The sequence below is a fragment of the Triticum urartu genome, chromosome 6A (assembly GCF_056163025.1).
Source record: "Triticum urartu cultivar PI428250 chromosome 6A, HENAU_Tu73, whole genome shotgun sequence".
Lineage (NCBI taxonomy): Eukaryota > Viridiplantae > Streptophyta > Magnoliopsida > Poales > Poaceae > Triticum > Triticum urartu.
In genome coordinates, this window is record NC_141878.1 from 87,244,002 (window position 1) to 87,264,059 (window position 20,058).

The following is a 20,058-nucleotide window of genomic DNA, read 5'->3' on the forward strand; positions in this document are numbered from 1 at the left end:
GTCGAGCGAGAGGACGTCCGGGTCCATGCGGACATCAATGACGGCGGCAGCCCGAAACCTCCCGAGATGAGCAAACGTCGGCGACGGCGGCGGACTGAAACCTCCCCGAGATGGCGGCCTCTCTGCTCTCGCACGTCCGTCCCCATGCTACATCGCTGAGGCTGCTCTCCCCGGTCTGGTGCACGCTGTAGCTGCTGCTCCTGCCGGGTGCCGCCCATCCCCTCCTGCATCTCTTCGCCGACGTCTCCTCCCATGCTGCTGCCGCCGCCCCTGCTCTTTGACGCCGAGACTGTCCGCTGCTCGCCATGGCCCAGGCCATCTCCCCTTCTGCCGCTTGCCCCAAGATGACAGCGTACATGAGTACATGGCGTTGAGTTCATACTGAATTGAACACCATAGTGCAGTGTTTGGAACTACTGACTGGTTACAGAGTTCAAAATACTTCCAATTGCCAATTGATTCATGATTCGCTTGTAAAAGAAAAATATGTTCTGAACTCGGCAGCCGAGTGAAGCAAAAGGAAATTGCTAAGCAAACTAGTCGTTGTGCCTTCATCCGAACTGAATGAGATGTTTGAGTTCAGAAAAGATGGCTCTGCATCTTCTATGCACCTGATGTGAGAAATCTGTTACGGCCGACCCAGCCGCTCTGGCCAACGCGACGAGTGCTCCAGCCCTCGCAGCCGCCGCCACAGGATCGCTGTCGGCTCTGTCGCGCGGGTCTCCGCGCGCCACCGGCGCCGGCACATGATTGGAGCCTCGCACCGCGCGTGGCTGCCGACTAAGAACGCCGGCGAGCGGGTGGGTGTACGTACGCCTACGGCAGCCTATGGTCCGCAGTGCCGGCAGGCTGGACGAGGGGAGATGATTGTGATTTCCTCTTTTCTTTTTTTCCCTTTTCCATTCTTCTTTTCCCTTTTTCTTTTTATTTAATTTTTCTTTCTTCCTCGTTCAATAACTTTTTCAAATTCATGATTTTTTTCAAAATTGATGAACTTATTTCAAATAGATGAAGTTTTTCTTCAAAGAAAATGAACTTTTCTTCAAATTGATTTTTTTTCAAAATTGATTACCCTTTTTTCAAATTCATGGACTTTTTAAAATCTGTGATTTTTTTCAACCTTCTGATTTTGTTTTCAAAATCGATTAACATTTTCAAAAATTGATGAATTTTTTTTAATGCGTTAACTTATAAAAGTTTGTGTTTTTTTCAAAGTCCATGAACATTTTTTAATTTACAAAAAAATCGATTTTATTTATTTATCCAGACTTTTAGAACAATCAAAATCCAACAGTTCAGTCCATAGATTCCCTCAAAAAAGAAAGACCAGTCCATAGATGATCGGTCAACCGCGACCAGTCAGCAGCGAACGAACGAAGGAAGTTTTTTTTCCCCTTCAGCAAACGAGCGAGCCAGCTCGCGTTGGACCGGCCCAAGTGAGCGCCCCTTCGCGATCCCCAGATGGGCCGGCCCAGCTTCCGGGAGACCACAGCCTCATTTGTTTTGTTTTTCTAACCTTTATTTGCTTTTTTGCTTTCCTTATTTTTACTTCTAAATATTCGAAATAAATAGGTTACAAAAAACCTTTACATAAAGACATTTAAACAAACTTTAACAAAGTATTTGAAAAATATTAAATGTGTATAGAGAAAATGTTACTCATGCACACAATAAAAATACAATGTGTATGATTTTTTTGATAAGGTATTTAAACAATGTTAATCAAGCATTTGCAAAAAAATTAAATAATTATATGTAAAAAATTAAATGTGTATAGAGAAAATGTTGACCTTGGGTTAAAAAATTAATCTTGCATTTGAAAGAATGTTAATCAAGCATTTGAGAAATGTTAAATGTGCATAGAAAAAATGTTGACCATGTATGAAAAAATGTTAATCTTGTATGTAAAAAATGTTAATCACGAATTTGAAAATGTGTATAGAAAAATGTTGACATGTATTAAAAAATTTAATATTGTATTTACAAATTGTTAATCAAGCATTTGAAACATGTTAAAAATGTATATAAAAAATATTGACCGTGTATTAAAACATATTAAACTTGTATTAGAAAAATATTCTCAACGTATACAAAAAATGTTGAATAAAAAATAAAAAATAAAGAAAACCAAAAACCAATGAAAAGCAAAATAGAAAGAAAGGAAAGCAAAGAAAAAAAGAAAACCCGAAGAAACAAGTGCAAAAGAATGTTAAAACAGCGAATACCGATAAAGAAACAAAGATAAACAAAAGAAAACCGTTGAAACCCAAGAAAGAAACAAAAAAACAAAGGAAAAAAAGAAAATGAGAAAGAAGGAAAAAAACAAAGAAACCATGAAAGAAATGAAGAGAAACAAAAAAAACGAAGTATAACAACATAAACCAAAGAAGTAAGAAAATCGAACAGAGACCAAAAGAAAACAAAAAACACGAACGAACACATCATCGGGTAGACCGACTACCGAACGAACGAGTAACACGCTATTGGTGTGGGCCATACGCATGTGCAGGAGATGTTCACGCGAGATGCATGCTAGTCTTTCTATAAGCAAGACATCACATTCGCGGATGCGGACGACGCGAGTGACCTCCTCGCTATGATCGGTATGTAGCAGCTCCCAAGGAAGGGGAATTTCCTTTCCTAAGGCAACGGAGAGCTAACAGGTTGGGCCTGAGGGGCCTTGGGCGGAGAGGTTAGTTGGGCCAGAAAGGGTTGCAGCTAGTGAGTTGGGCTTTACTAGGCGTCTTTGGGTTTAGTTCCATAGACCTAGTCACCCGACGTTTCCCATATGTTATGGCATGTGGGCCTTCATTCGGCGCACTAACTAATTCAGTGCCCCTTTTAGGGCCAGTTCTTTTGAGCCATCCTTTGAAAATAAGCTCATGTGAGAATAAGCCTCATATAAAGCCGTGTGAAAATGAGCTCCAGATAATAAGCCAACTAGTTCTTGCCAATTCCTGTTTTTTCAGCTTATTTGTGGTATAGGTAATGAAAAGTATGTAATGACCTTGTGCCCTTGGACTGTAATGTTGTTACAACCTGAAAAAAGAAATTTTTTTGTCGTGGTGTGCTGACGGCAGATGCCATGGGTAGGCTTATCAAATGTGGTTGGGGCCAGAGGACGCCGATGAGTTCCAAAGGCAAAAATGGGGACAAGCGGTGTGAGACACTCGATGTACACAGGTTTGGGGCTCTCCATGGGATGTAACGTCCCTAGTCCTGTCAGATCTACTATCTGGATCACAAGGGGGCTACAATGGTGCTCCTTCAGCTATCTTGGGTGGAGGAGGAAGAAGAGCTAGCTCTCCACTTCTCCTTGCTTGTGGATGTGGGTGAGTGGGTCGAACTAGCCAACCCCCTGCATGGGAGGGGGGCTCTTGGGGGGGAGGGGGTCTTATAGGCCGCCCCAAGGTACAATGGTAAAACTACATGGGGTGGGGCCCTGATGTCATTGTCTTAGTCTTCTCATGGGGCCTGCCAGCTGCTAGGGCCCGCCGGCTGTGGGACCTGCCGATTATGGGGGCCCGTTGGCTACGGGGCCCGCCGGCATGACGTCACTGTGGCGTGTCATCACCCGCGTCACGGGGTGGTTGGAGCTGTCTGGCTATAGTGCCATGTCGCCTAGACGCCGTCTGCCCCGGTCAGCGGTACCGTTCGCACTGTAGTCATGCTTACCTTGGTCAGCGGTGAGGGGGGGGAGGGCACTGTTGCCATGCTCACCCGTCGTGGGGGAGCGGTCTTGTCATACGGTTGGATGGGACAGGCGCCGACCCGCCGTCTGCCAGCTGGAGGGCTAGCCGGACCGAGGGGGCCCTTGCTGACCTAATGTTTTGAAAATTGCTAACTGTTGATGTGCCTACCCGGGGGTCACCCCCCCCCCCCGACATTTTTGTCACATACGAGCATCATACAAACACCATTATCTCACATGAACAAATATCATAATGTGCTAAATATTACAGTAAAAAGATATGATGACATTGGTACTTCGTAGCATAAGATAGCCTTATCATCATGATGTGGAGAACCCAATTATGAACTTTGATTTTAGTTCTAGGCAATCAACATTCCAGTTATGTTCCGTTTTGCAAAAAAGGACCCTAGAAATGTTCCTATTCATATCTTGAGCATCCTATATTGAATCATAGCAAACTTCAGGCCCATTTTGATCAGCTCGACACAAGGATTCCATAAATTCTCTTAGATTTCCAAGTTGATTCATAGAGTTCAAATTATTTTATCATTCAAAACCCTTCCAAACTTGAGCTTAGTAAATCCAATTTGTACAAAATTTATATGCATTTCTATTAGAAAAACGCAAGGAATTTTATTATGCCATGTTCATGAATGTTAAAACAACGTACACCTCATGATCTACTGTAATTATATTATAAAACTTAATTGACATGGAGTTACACTTGTGAGTCATTTCGCTAATGTTTCTAAACTCCATTAAATATGATTTGCATATTTCTAGCTCCTATTGCAACCTTATTAAAACTCAATACATGCATATGCTTGTGCATATATCATGAATGTATGGTCACCATACTTTGCTTCTTTCCCATACTTGCTTCTTTTCGTTAGAGTCCAAAACCGACATTGACTATGAGCCTAACTACGAGGATTTTTTTGGAGGAGTAAACCTATCACTAGGATCGCGGCCTATCAGGCAAGGATGATCATTACCCTGGATACTTGTACTAGCTTTACTTGCGATAGAGTTGTGATGCTTTAGTATGTTCTCAATACCTATCCACCATCAAAGCCAGTTATCTTTCCAGGATACATCCTTTACCTCCACCTCCCAACAAAGATTGATATTGCTATGTTACTTCTGGTTTAACCCGCTTAGTGTTGGGGAACATTGCACGGAAAACAAAAAAAATTCTATGCAGACGCAAAATCTATCTATGGAGATACATAGCTACGAGAGGGGGGGGCATCTACATACCCTTGTAGATCGCTAAGCGGAAGCGTTCAACAAGGCAGTTGATGTAGTCGTACACCTTGATGATTCATTCTGATCAAGCACCAAACGCACAACTAGCACATCCGCGTTCAGCACACGTTCAGCTCGATGACGTTCTCACCTTCTTGATCCAGCAAGAGGGGCGAAGTAGTAGATGAGTTCCGGCAGCACGACGGCGTGGTGACGATGGTGGTGAAACTGTTCTGCAGGGCTTCGCCAGGCACAACGGTTTAGAGCGGAGGATGAACTAGAGGGAGAGGGGGTGCCGACACATGGCTTGGGATTCGTGGTAGGTGGAGGGGGAGGGAAGGCAGCCCTAGGCACGCCCCAATGGGCCGACGGATTCCCTAGGGCGCCTACCCTAGGCGTCCCTTACTTCTTGGCGCGTGGGGGGGGGAGGAAAGGGGGGCGGCTGCCTTATGGCGCCTCCCCTTCCTTCTCCCTTGCGTGGAGAAAGGAAAGAGGGGACCAACCCCTCCTCTTTCCTTCCCAGGGTCGGCGGCCAAGAGGTGGCCGCACTAACACCTCTGTGGGCTAGTTTGCTCCCCTCTTCTTGGCCCGTTAGGTCCAATAACTCCCTGTGGCCTTCTGGAACCCCTTCTGGTGATCCGATAATTATTTGGTGCATCCGAAACTCTTTCGGAGACCAAATACTATCATCATATATATCAATCTTTACCTCCGGACCATTCCGGAGCTCCTTTTCTTGTCTGTGATGACGTCCGGGACTCCGAACAACATTCGGTCACCAACATACATAACTCATATAATACTATATATCGTCAATGAACGTTAATTATGCGGACTCTACGGGTTCGAGAATGATGAAGACATGACCGAGACACTTCTCCGGTCAATAACCAATAGCGGGACCTGGATGCCTATATTGGTTCCTACATATTCTACGAAGATCTTTATCGGTCGAACCTTTATGACAACATACGTAATTCTCTTTGTCTATCGGTGTGTTACTTACCTGAGATTCGATCGTCGGTATCTCCATACCTAATTCAATCTCGCTACCAACAAGTCTCTTTACTCGTTTCGTAATACATCATCTTGTAACTAGCTCCTTAGTCACTTTGCTTGCAAGCTTCTTGTGATATTGTATTACCGAGAGGGCCTAGAGATACCTCTTCGTCATACGGAGTGACAAATCCCAATACTGATTCACGCAACCTCAACAGACACCTTTGGAGATACCTATAGAGCACCTTTATGATCACCTAGTTACGAAGTGACGTTTGATAGCACACAAGGTATTCCTTCGGTATTCGGGAGTTGCATGATCTCATGGTCAAAGGAATATGTATTTGACATTAAGAAAACAGTAGCAATAAACTGAATGATCATATGCTAAGCTAACGGATGGGTCTTGTCCATCACATCATTCTCCTAATGATTTGACCCCGTTATCAAATGACAACTGATGACCCACAAGTATAGGGGATCAATCGTAGTCCTTTCGATATGTAAGAGTGTCAAACCCAACGAGGAGCAGAAGGAAATGACAAGTGGTTTTCAGCAAGGTAATGTCTGCAAGCCCTAAAATTATAAGTAACAAGTAGTTTGATAGCAAGATAATTTGTAACGAGCAAGTAACAATAATAGTAACAAAAGTGCAGAAAGGTAGCCCAATCCTTCTAAGGCAAACGACAGACCAAAACGGTCTCTTACGGTCTCTTATGATAAGCAAAGTGTTCTTGAGGGTACACGGGAATTTCATCTAGTCAATTTCATCATGTTGGTTTGGTTTGTGTTCGCTGCTTTAATAATTTGATATGTGGGTGGACCAGTGCTTATGTGTTGTTCTTGAACAAACCTCCTACTTATGATTAACCCCCTTGCAAGCATCCGCAACTACGAGAAAAGTATTAAGAATAAATTCTAACCATATCATTAAACTTTTGGATCCAATCGTCCCTTACGAAATAGCGCATAGACTAGGGTTTAAGCTTCTGTCACTCTCACAACCCATCATCTAATAATTACCCCACAATGCATTCCTTTAGGCCCAAATATGGTGAACTGTCATGTAGTCGACATTCACATGACACCACTAAGGGAATCACAGCATACATACCATCAAAATATCGAACACATATAAAATTCACATGATTACTTGCAACATGATTTCTCCCATGACCTCAAGAACAAAAGTAACTACTCACAAATGATAATCATGCTCAAGATCAGAGGGGTATTAAATAGCATATTGGATCTGAACATATAATCTTCCACCAAATAAACCATATAGTAATCAACTACAAGATGTAATCGACACTACTAGTCACCCACAAGTACCAATCTATAGTTCCGGTACAAAGATTGAACACAAGAGATGAACTAGGGTTTGAGAGGAGACGATGTTGTTGAAGATGTTGATGGAGATTGCCCTCCCCAAGATGGGAGAGTTGTTGGCGATGATGACGACGATGATTTCCCTCTTCGAGAGGGAAGTTCCCCCGACGGAATTGCTCCACCTGAGGGCAAAAGTGCTCCTGCCCAAGTTCCGCCTCGAGACAGCGGCACTTCATCCCGAAAGTCCTCTCCTTATTTCTCTAGGTCAAAATGACTTATACACTAGAAGATGGGCACCGGAGGGGCTGAGCACAACCCACCAGGGCGCGCCTTGGGGGGGGGGGCAGGCGCGCCCTGGTGTCTTGTGCTCACCAGGTGCCCCCCTCCGGTAGTTATTTGCTCCAGTATTTATTATTTATTCCATAAAAATTCCTCGTGAAGTTTCAGCTCATTTGGAGTTGTGCAGAATAGGTAGCCTAATGTAGCTTTTTCAGGTCCAGATTTCCAGCTGTCGGAATTCTCCCTCTTTGTGTGAACCTTGCATATTATGAGAGAAAGGGCATTAGAATTACTCCAAAAAGCATTATTATGCATAAAAACATTATAAATAGTAGTAGGTAAACATGATGCAAAATGGATGTATCAACTCCCCCAAGCTTAGACCTCGCTTGTCCTCAAGCGAAAACCTAAATCAAAAAACATGTCCACATGCTTTAGAGAGAGAGAGAGGTGTCAATAAAAACAGAATACAGACATAGAAGCATCATGTAAATTATTATAACATTAACAAACTTTAACATAAAACTTTTATCATATAACTTTTATCATAGACTTCTCATGAATAAGTAACAATTCATCACAATATCAAAGTATAAAGCATAAACTCTATTGGAAACCAACAAACTATGTTCTCAGTCAACTTTGCAACTACAATTCATCATCTTTTCAGGAAGGGTGACGTATCGGAGCCTTTAGGAATGTCCACATACTCAACCATCATATATTCTTCTATGATTGCTAACACTCACCGCATACACATGAGCAAAACGTTTCAACCGGACACATAGAGAGATTGGGGCTTATAATTTCGCCCCCCAACGTATTCACCTCAAGGGTGATGTCAACAATAATAACTCATGCTACTCACATCCAACTGGATATATATGCCTAGATCTTTCCTCACCACATGATGCTTGACAAAAGAGAAAAATAAAAAGGAATAGAGAGAAAAACTTTGACTCTTGCATGAAAGTAAATACATAAAAGTAAAAGATAAGGCCTTCATAGAGGGAAGCAGAGGTTGCCATGCGCTTTTTGTTTGTATGCTCAATCCCTTAGTGCAAAAGAACGTCATGTTATATTGCCTCGTGTGATAGCAACCTTTATTATGCAGTCTGTCACTTTTATTATTTGCCATCACAAGTTCGTACAACGCTCAATTTTCTCTTACACTAAATGATCTAACACTTTTATATGCAATTTTTATTGCCTTATTGCACCAATGACAACTTACTTGAAGGATCTTACTCAATCCTTAGGTAGGTATGGTGGACTCTTGAAAATAAGATTTGGGTTTAAGGGTTTTTGGATGCACAAGTAGTATCTCTACTTAGTGCAGAATTTTTGGCTAGCAAAGATAGGGGCAAGCACCACATGTTGAAGGATCTATGACAATATAATTTCTATGTGAATATGAACAAACATAAATCATTACGTTGTCTTCCTTGTCCAACGTCAACAATTTTGGCATATAATATTTTGATGGGGGCTCACAATCACAAAAGATTTCCAAGATGGTGTATTTGCATGTGAATCTTCTCTTCGCTTATTAATTCTTTCATGAATTGCATCATCGGCCAATGCTATGTTTGTCAATCTCCAATAAAATCTTCTACTTATACTTTTCGTTATGTGGTGTCATTACTTACCATAGTATTAGCATATGATCTTTTTCATTTATTTCCTTTCTTCTTATTGAAACATGAAAGTAAAGAAAGCAAAACTCAAACTAAACTTTATTATATATCTCGCACACGATTGCAAAGATAGATCACTAAGCAAACTCTCGAAAAGAAAGGATCAAACTAAACTTTTATTCATCTAAAACAAAAGATAACTATGGATCAAACTAATATAAGTAAAGGGAAAAGATAGTGGAGGTGATACGATACCGGGGCACCTCCCCCAAGCTTGGCGCAAGCCAAGGGGAGTGTCTGCTACCTCTTGAGCACTGCGTTGGTTTTCCCTTGAAGAGGAAAGGGTGATGCAGCAAAGTAGCGTAAGTATTTCCCTCAGTTTTTGAGAACCAAGGTATCAATCCAGTAGGAGACTACACGCAAGTCGCCTCACACCTACACAAACAAATAAGAACCTTGCAACCAACGCGATAAAGGGGTTTTCAATCCCTTCGCAGCCAGTTGCAAAAGTGAGATCTAATAGAGATAATAAGATAAATATTTTTGGTATTTTTATGATATAGATTGAAAGTAAAGATTGCAAAGTAAAATAGATTGGAAATTTATATGATGGAAAATAGACCCGGGGGCCATAGGTTTCATCAGTGGCTTCTCTCAAGATAGCATAAGTATTACGGTGGGTAAACAAACTACTGTCGAGCAATTGATAGAAAAGTGCATAATTATGAGAATATCTAGGTATGATCATGTATATAGGCATCATGTCCACAACAAGTAGACCGAAACGATTCTGCATCTACTACTATTACTCCACACATCGACTACTATCCAACATGCATCTAGAGTATTAAGTTCATAAGAACAGAGTAACGCATTAGGCAAGATGACATGATGTACAGGGATAAACTCAAGCAATATGATATAACCCCCATCTTTTTATCCTCGATGGCAACAATACAATACATGCCTTATTGCCCCTGCTGTCACTGGGAAAGGACACCGCAAGATTGAACCCAAAGCTAAGCACTTATCCCATTGCAAGAAAGATCAATCTAGTAGGCCAAACCAAACTGATAATTTGAAGAGATTTGCAAAGATAAAAAATCATACATAAAAGAATTCAGAGAAGAACCAAATATTGTTCATAGATAATCTTGATCATAAACGCACAATTCATTGGATCCCGACAAACACACCGCAAAAAGAATTACATCAAATAGATCTCCAAGAAGATCGAGGAGAACTTTGTATTGAGATCCAAAGAGAGAGAAGAAGCCATATAAATAATAACTATGGACCCGAAGGTCTGTGGTAAACTACTCACACATCATCGGAGAGGCTATGGTGTTGATGTAGAAGCCCTCCGTGATTGATTCCCCCTCCGGCGGAGCTCCGGAAAAGGCCCCAAGATGGGATCTCTTGGGTACAGAAGGTTGCGGCGGTGGAAATAGGGTTTCGTGGTACTCTCGTATGTTTTTTGGGGGTATATGAGTATATATAGGTGAAAGAAGCCGGTCAGGGGAGCCACGAGGGGCCCACGAGGGTGGGGGGCGCGCCTCCCTGCCTCGTGGCCTCTTCGATGCTTCCTTGACGTCCACTCCAAGTCTTCTGAATTGCGTTTGTTCCAAAAAATCACTCTCCCGAAGGTTTCATTCTGTTTGGATTCCGTTTGATATTCCTTTTCTGCGAAACACTGAAATCTCTCCCTAATAATAATAAAGCACAGATTGAGTCTCCGGGTTCACCGTCACAATGCACTTTCTCCCCGTGATTTTACGCTTTCACTTTGAATTTTAAAACTTATTCGAGGTGGTACTAAATTTTGTACGTGCAACTTGATTGACCGATGCGTTCTCGTTTAGCTGGGCTGCAATCCAGTTGGGCCTTGGCCCGTCTCTTTATTCTGACCGGACGTCTCTACGTTTCGTAAAAAAAAGTACCTTTTATCCAAATGCTCAGCGGACAAGTGAAGGACGGAGCTGTGGCAGAAGAGGCGGCGCGACGGAGCAGAAGGGGCGGCACGACGGAGTAGGAGAAGATGGTGCGGCGCGGCGGCCGGAGAAGAGTTTTGGTGATGAGCTTGTGGCGACGCTGGACCAGCTGCTGCTGCCCCCATGCGCCGTCGCCGTGGGAGGACCTCGTTGGCGCTGCGAAGGGGGCACAACTCAGGTTGGGTACGCCGTCGGCCATCGCCGGCGGCGAGCACGCTCCACTGTGACATGTCCGCCACAGCCAGTCCTCTCCCGCCTCCCCCAACGTAACTTTCTCAACCTCTGCATCTGCTTCCGTGTATGATTTGGATGGAATTGCAGTCTCCTTGTCCAACACAAATCGATTTGTATGGATTGCAGTCCGTGTTCTTGTCCAACGCAAATCAATGGAGCTGCCGACCCAGATTGTTGTTGGCTGCTATAAGAAGGGAGGGTCCTCGGCTCGAATCTCCATCAGGTTAGTTTTGGACGAAGCATCCAATGTCGACACCGAGTTCGCCGCAGGAAGAAGCGCCGATTTCGCCGGAGGTAGAAGAAGCGCCGAGTTCGGCGAAGGTAGAAGAACAGCCGTCGAGCTGTCCAATGTCGCCTGCGTCGGCTATAGCAGAAGTATGTATCCCCTTGACCCCTGTTTTGACTTATTTTTCTGTCACCTGTTTCTCTGTGTATGCATCTTTTGTGTGTGTATCGCTACTGCTGCTGAAACCTTGTACATGGAGAGACACATATGTGAGCCCTGGTACGTGTACAAAGCTGGCTACTGGCTACCTGTTGGATTGATCCTTCTGGTCGAAAAGTAGATAGCTTAGAAGCAATCAACTGGCTTCAGAGCAAAAGAAATAGATCGACCAGCTTGCAAGCCAAATCATTTAGTAAGCCTCGTGTAATGCAGATTGTTGTGTGTAGCTACATAGCAATCTATTCAGACTTATCTATTGAATGGTTCTCATTTGGTGTGAACTCAGGTGTAGTTTGTGGTTTATAGCTAAGTGTGTTTAACTTATGAATTTTTACAAGCAGTTCATAAAATGGCTCCTGGCATCCTTTTTGGTTGCTTCATTCATGATTTGCATCTTTGATTCTTTTTTCAGGACCTTAAGATCAGCGATGAACATACGTCGAGCCGTCCAATATTTCCTGTGGCACCAACACCAAAGGTATGTATCCCCTTGAAAGATAATCAGTTCATAGAGCCTTTGTTTGAGTTTATTGTTTCTGAATTGTTGTCCCTGTTTGAAATTCATCTAATTTCAATCATCATGAAGAGGGGAACAAGTGATATGTATTCAAATTTGTGGTCTTTCATCTGCCCATGATCTTTCTGGAGTACAGACATTCTTTTTCATATGCCTTCTATAAAACTAACAGTTTTCTGGAGGTATTATTATCTGGGTGAAAAGAAAAAAAAAGCACCCATTATGGTGAATTGCATTCAGCTAGTAATCCCAGAACAAAAAAATAACCACCCTGTCGATAACTCGGCCAAACATCTGTAGGAAATCGTAGTCTACCCTCTAATTCCTCTGCCTATTCTATGGTGCCTCTGTTTCAACTGATCTAACGGTTGGAGGTTTACATTTTATTTTTGTTGTGACTGCAAAAAATAGATGACATCACTGAACTGAACATTGCAGAGGATTTTGATAACCGACCTTCCAAAAAGGCAAAAATTTCTGAATCAGGTGTTCTGGAACCATCACCTATGTCACCAACTATGAAAACATCTTCTCCATGTTCAGAGTGTTTTGAATCGATCATGCTGGAATCAGATAATCAGATGAATCATGATACACTACCATCACCTCCATCCCCATCTAGCTCGACAATATCTCATGTTTCTCCATTGCATGATGTTAAGGAACCAGATTCACATAAAGAGATCAAAGTTGATGAGACATATGATTATCTCCCACAAGGTATTTGCTTAATTTATTACGTATGCTTTCGTGTACAATATATTCTTAAATTATTTGATTTTCTACAGACTATACATTGACCGACCATGATCTATGTGCTCATATAGCAATAGAATCATCTTTTAGAAAACAATTGTTGGTTCAGATAGATGGAAGTTCTGTCTTGCAACATCAATTGATGTGCCTGCTAGATGAAAAAGAGTGGGTAAATGATGATGTAAGTACCCTTACTCAAACAGGAAAAAGTTTCTAATCACTAATATCAATTAGTAATGTATTTTTTTAATTCTTGATTATAGGTGATCAATGCATGTATATGTTGTATAAAGGACCAAATACATCTCCAGAATGATAATAAAGTATATTTTGAGAGTCCATTTGTTACCTCACTATTTAAACGAGATGGCACCATTGGAATACAAGAAGATAGTGCCTTCATGACAGAGACTGTCCTTGAATATATGCAGCCTGACATGGTAATATCCATATTCATACTTTACACGTTATAGGTTTCATACATTTCATTTACTATTTTCCTAATTATCTTTATTACAGATTAAACTTCCAATAAATGCCAATAACACACATTGGTATTTAGCTGTTGTGAATACAAAAAAAATGTGAGGTTCAAGTACTAGACTCATTGTGCTGGAATTCTGACAGAGATGATCTCGCTAATACGGTTAGTTACAACACGATTTTTAATATACTTTGCTAATGTATATCATTTCTTCTTACCACTATTTTATTTTTAGCTACGAGGAATACAATTTCATTTGGACCTTCTTAAAAGTCAAAAGTTGGTAAGTGACGATTGGAAAGACGTTGATCTTACTGAATGGAAGATCACAGAACAATTACAAAAGGCAATTCAAAAATATAGCTCTTCATGTGGTTTATTTATGGTTAAATTTATGGAATATTTCACCGGATGTGCACTATCCTACCCAATTACACAAGTATATATTTTTTTAAATAAAAAGTATGTTACTCTTACATAAAGTACTTTTGAAATATACTAATAATTGTTCGTGTTGCATAGGAAATGATTACTTCTTTTAGGTTTAAGTTAGCCAGCATACTATTATGTTGGAAAACAAACACGGCAGCAATGACTACAATCGTTGAAGAAAGTGACGATGATAGCAAGGGAGATCCTGATGATGTTCAAATATTGGAAAGTTTAGATGATATAAAAAAACAAAAACAAAAATCCCGTTATCTGTTGAAAACAAATACAGATCACTAATATCAATTCTTTCTAATATGACCTTACATGAGTTAACAGCTGGACTTTGTAGTTTCATTAAATCAATCAATTACACCGAGATTTTAGAGTAAGTCATTTTAAATTAGTATTGCAATTATATAGTATCTGAATTGTTTTCTTAATGGTTTATTTTCTTAATTTGTATCATTATCAGGAAAGTATGGATTTAGAGTTCAAAATCATATCCAATAAGCTTGTCTCTTAGAAAACTACAAGGAATGCTAAAGGATGATTTACCCATGGACCGAGATTGCTTTAACTTGATCGTACGAAAGATTATGTTGGATGACATCCAAACATCACAAAAAAAGCAATTGATAGCAAAGCATTATCTGGACATGAAATTTTGGGTAAGTTTTTATATTCGTTATATACTTTTTTATATTCTAATTTTTATTATCTTTCTAACCAATAATTTCATATACTAGATGGCTACTGATTTTGGAAGGCACCCAGATTTCCGTAAAAAGTTAGATGTGGAGCAACTAGCAAAATCTGTTCGTAGTTGGCCCGGTATCAAATATAATGTTTCAACATGCAAATCGGTAAGAGCACTTTTGTGTATTTTAGAGCAATTTTTTATTATTGCATCTAATATCTAGCCTATTTCAGATCCATATCCCAGTACAATCCATTGATGAATTCATTCTATTCACATTGGACCAAGATACAAGAACAATATACATTTTGGACCCTACTCCTTTTAATCCAATATACCGAACAACCCACTCGCAAAATATTTGAAAAAATTATATGGATTAACGAACACTTACCGAAAGCAATGTCAAAAGCATGCCCTGGGTCTAGATGGAACGAGGATATTCTCCTATGGCATCATAAAATCCTAGATGATATTCCAGTTTACAACAGGTATTTTTCAGAAGATGAATACTATATATTGATTATTTGTTGATTTGATTATGTAGAGAATATTAATAAATTATATTTGTATTCTTATATAAGGGAACTGTCTGGTTATCTTGTTCCCCTATTCATGTCCACATGGGAAGATGAAAGACCACATTTGCCATTTTTAAAGGTAAATATTGCAACCGTGTAGATATTTGCTTTTATGATTATTATACATCTAATGCTGATGTCATTCTTTTACAAAAAAATGAATGAATTGGATGGATATGAACTCAGAAAACTAATTTTGGGCCAAGTGCTAACATTCAAGGACAATGAATGTGAAGATAACATGCCTGCTGGTGTATTGGAATTCATCAATTGTATTAGGAAAATCCAAAATTAAATTGGTATGTCAAATAGTATCAATTCATCTCAAAATATCAAATGACTCAAATATCTGATTCCAATATGCTAACCTTGTTTTCCTACCAATATGATTGTGTAGGGAGCTCAATCGGTGGAAGGTGATTTGTCAGAGAGAATTCTTGCAGCCAACAATTAATAGACAATGAGCAGGGAGACAATGACAATTAATAATAGATTTTGGTTTCTACTTAAGATATCGCTTACATATATGTAGAAAAACTTTGGAGCTTGCCAGGATATAGTTTTTTTGGGGTTACCAATTATAAGCGACGATGGAGTGCTTCAAAATTTGATGTTTGGGGGTTCAAACATGACAATACTGTGGAAATCACAAATAATACAGAATCATGTACCGTGTTGATCAATAATTATTTTATAGTTTGTTTCTAGTGATTTTATTTGGCTTCAAGTTTTTGGGGTTACCAATTATAAGAGATGATGGAGTGCTTCAAAATTTGATGTTTGCGGGTTCAGACATGACAATAATGTGGAAATCACAAATAGTACAGAATCATGTACTGTGTTGATCAATAATTGTTTAATAGCTTGTTTCTATTGATTTTATTTGGCTTCAAGTGTTGCACAATGGCACGTGGAGCAAGTTATATCGACTATTATCTCTCCCTAATAATAAAGCACGGACTGAGTCTTCAGGTTCACCGTCGCGGCTTTTTTTTACAAAAATGCCCTTGAAGTTTTCTAAAATTAACCCGCCGTCCAATTGATAAGAGTCAAGCCGAATTGGTCTATACGAGAGAAAGGAAAAAAAAACACCCAAACAAGGGCCAACAACAAGGTATAGCACTACAATTCGCAAAAAAGGTATAGCACTACAACCTGGTCCCTGTTCGCCGAGGTTGGCCGTATCCCTGTTGAAATTAATTTGGTGTGGTACAATAATTTCATTATATCCATCCTTCAAGTTTTATTCACTGTCCTAAATTATATTATGTCTCGAGCCATACTTATTGGGCTGGTACATATGAATACGAGCACATATGTAATAGCCGCTGAGTTTGAACAGCTAGGCCCTCTAGAAAAAAGTTGGAGCAACATTGTACCAGAACATATTACCTTGATTTTCTTTCTCCCGTTGCAAAAAAAAACATCAATTTACACTGGGCCTTTGGTTAGTAGTTTAGTCCCAAAAATCATTTACCTAATAATAAGGCACGGATTGACTTCGTGGGTCCACCGTCACAATACGCTTCTTTCCGTGATTTTACGCTTTCAGTTTAAATTTAAAATATATTTGAGGTGGTACTAAATTTTGTCTCTGCAATATTATCAACTCGATTGACCGCTACGAGCAGGCCAAATTAACCAGCCCGGGTGATGCGCCCAATGGCCCAAGGAATCGAGCCCACTTATCATGACGAGCCTGACCCACGCAAAATGTTTGATCGTAGAATCGAACACGCAACCTCCTGTTCAGCGCATAAAGCCACAACGAACCGAACCAACCCTCACGCACAGCTCTGTCTGGTCGTGGGTCGTTTGCGTTCGATTTTTTGTCCCACCTCGCTCTCCTAAATTGATTCTCATCAGTTTATATACAATTGCAGATTATCCATAATATCAATTAGCTTGAAAAATCAACAAAAGACTGCAAATACATGGGATATAGAACGATCATGAAAGAAGAGGGATCCCAATTAGGATACGGAGGTGAGGAGGAGGAGCAGACGAGGCCGGGGGCGTCCGGATCTGGTCTGGTGGCGACGGCGTCCAGAAGCCAGTAGGCAGACGAGGCTGGCCATGGCGTCTCCGCCAGCATTGGACGCACGAGGCGGCGAGCTGGGGAAGGCAGAGCAGGCGCGCGGGGCGATCCGGCGTGAGTAGCGCTGCGCATGTGTTGTGTCCTGGGCCAGATTTGGTGCCAAATGTGTGCAGGCTCCATGGAAGGACAGACTCAAAAAAGCGTTATACTACTAGGATTTATCAATTGCTAAAAAAGACTAGGATTTATCGGGAAAAAACTAGCTATGCCTTTATATCTGTTACATGTATTTATCTTTTGTATATGCAGTGTTGTCGTTATTTTGCAAAAGCTTTTGAGTCTTTGGTAATTACAATAATTAAGAGTTTGTGATTAATAATTGGTTTAAATTATTATACTTTGCCACTTACACATTTTGATAACTACAAGTCTACATTTTCCAGATGTACAATAAAATACATATCTAACATACAGAATGAACTCTTTATAGGTCTCTATTGTGCCTTATGCCCATTTGAACTTTTATGCTGGGTCCACTTTTTTTAGCCCAAGGGTGACATGACCACACATTTATTTATACAAGACATTCGTGCATATTTGCTATGGAAACAAATAAAATATTCCAAACCGAACAAACAACTATCTCTAGAAAAATCCAACATAGTAAAATTCTGTTCGCATTCAAATGTTTTCAAAATTCTAAAAAGAACTTTAGAATTAGTTATTAAACTCTCGAATAGTATAGAACATTCCATCATAGGTATGTCCAATTAGAAATAAATACACCACTATTTTTCCATCTGGTGATAGTGCCATGTTGAAGGAGGTGTGATCGAAGTACACCACTACGACTTTTTTAACTCCATACTCCATGATCAGGACACCAACAATCATATTTTAATTACCGACACCGAGCGTGTCTTTTCTAAGATAATGAGCGTTTAGAATTGTGCTAGGTTTCAAAAATATATTTATATTTTATATATGTTCACACTTTTTAAGAAATGCTGAAAATTCCAAAAAATGTTCCGATTTTAGAAACATTTAAAATTGTCCACAAAATCACTTAAAAATAAAACAAATCATGTGTTCATAAAATGTTTCACTTTTACCTCACTTTGAGAACAAAGTTCTGGTCTGCTGCTGTTATATTCAAACTTCATTTCAGATTATCATATTTGTGTTCTTGCCCTTTTTATATGTACAATTAGTTTGCAATTATTTATTTTCCTGTTATATAGAATTATTTTTCCTTTGCTGCTGATACATATACTGCCTATGATGATCAGTTGGCTTTGCGAAGCTAAAGAGTGTAGTATGCACTGAAGCTCAGTTTCTTAGATGCAAAATATGGGCCTATGAGAAGTGTCAACAAAAGTTGGGCAAATACCCTAACAACTTCTAGGTTTTGGTTTGTTTACTAATAAAGTATTTCTCTTTTTTTGCTTTAGGTTCGCACAACATTCGATTTGTATTTTTTTCTCCCGGTGCAACGCACGGGCATTGTTCCTAGTAATATAAAAGTGTATAATAAAGCCCATTAAACATCCAAAACAGATAATATAATAGCATGGAACAATCAAAAATTATAGATATGTTGGAGACGTATCAAGCATCCCCAAGCTTAATTCCTGCTCGTCCTCGAGTAGGTAAATGATAAAAACAGAAATTTTGATGTGGAATGCTACCTAGCATAATTTTCTATGTAATTTTCTTTATTGTGGCATGAATGTTCTGATCCAAAAGATTCAAGAAAAAAGTTTAATATTGACATAAAAATAATAATACTTCAAGCATACTAACTAAGCAATTATGTCTTCTCAAAATAACATGGCCAAAGAAAGTTCATCCCTACAAAATCATATAGTTTGATCATGCTCCATTTTCGTCACACAAGAATGCTCTCATCATGCACAACCCCGATGACAAGCCAATCAATTGTTTCATACTTTAGTAATCTCAAACTTTTTTTCAACTTTCACGCAATACATGAGCGTGAGCCATGGATATAGCACTATGGGTGGAATGGAGTATAATGATGGGGGTTATGTGGAGAAGACAAAAAAAGAGAAAGTCTCACATTGACGCGGCTAATCAACGGGCTTGGGAGATGCCCATCAATTGATGTCAATGCAAGAAGTAGGAATTGCCATGCAACAGATGCACTAGAGCTATAAATGTATGAAAGCTCAACAAAAGAAATTAAGTGGGTGTGCATCCAACTTGATTGCTCATGAAGACCTAGGGCATTTGAGGAAGCCCATTGTTGGAATATACAAGCCAAGTTCTATAATGAAAAATTCCCACTAGTATATGAAAGTGACAAAACAAGAGACTCTATATCATAAAGATCATGGTGCTACTTTGAAGCACAAGTGTGGAAAAAAGGATAGTAGCATTGTCCCTTTTTATTTCTTTTCTCTTTTTTTTGGGCCTTTCCCTTTTTTATTTGGCCTTTCTCCCTTATTTTTTTATTTTTTTATTTGGGACAATGCTCTATTAATGATGATCATCACACTTCTATTTATTTACAACTCAATGATTACAACTCGATACTAGAACAAAATATGACTCTATATGAATGCCTCCGGCGGTGTACCGTGATGGGCAATGAATCAAGAGTGACATGTATGATAAATTATGCATGGTGGCTTTGCCACAAATACGATGTCAACTACCCGATCATGCAAGGCA

General features: G+C 40.0%; 1 non-coding gene across 1 annotated transcript; it reads left to right on the forward strand.

Annotated features, from left to right (window-relative positions):
- The first annotated feature begins 11,135 nt into the window (after positions 1 to 11,135).
- Positions 11,136 to 16,040, forward strand: LOC125514943 (uncharacterized). Its single transcript, XR_015607393.1, has 14 exons — positions 11,136 to 11,446; positions 11,541 to 11,789; positions 12,272 to 12,337; positions 12,815 to 13,096; positions 13,165 to 13,313; positions 13,396 to 13,572; positions 13,652 to 13,778; positions 13,852 to 14,055; positions 14,139 to 14,433; positions 14,521 to 14,716; positions 14,795 to 14,911; positions 14,979 to 15,236; positions 15,330 to 15,405; positions 15,724 to 16,040. It is a non-coding gene; the product is annotated as an uncharacterized LOC125514943 (transcript).
- The last annotated feature ends 4,018 nt before the right edge of the window (positions 16,041 to 20,058 follow it).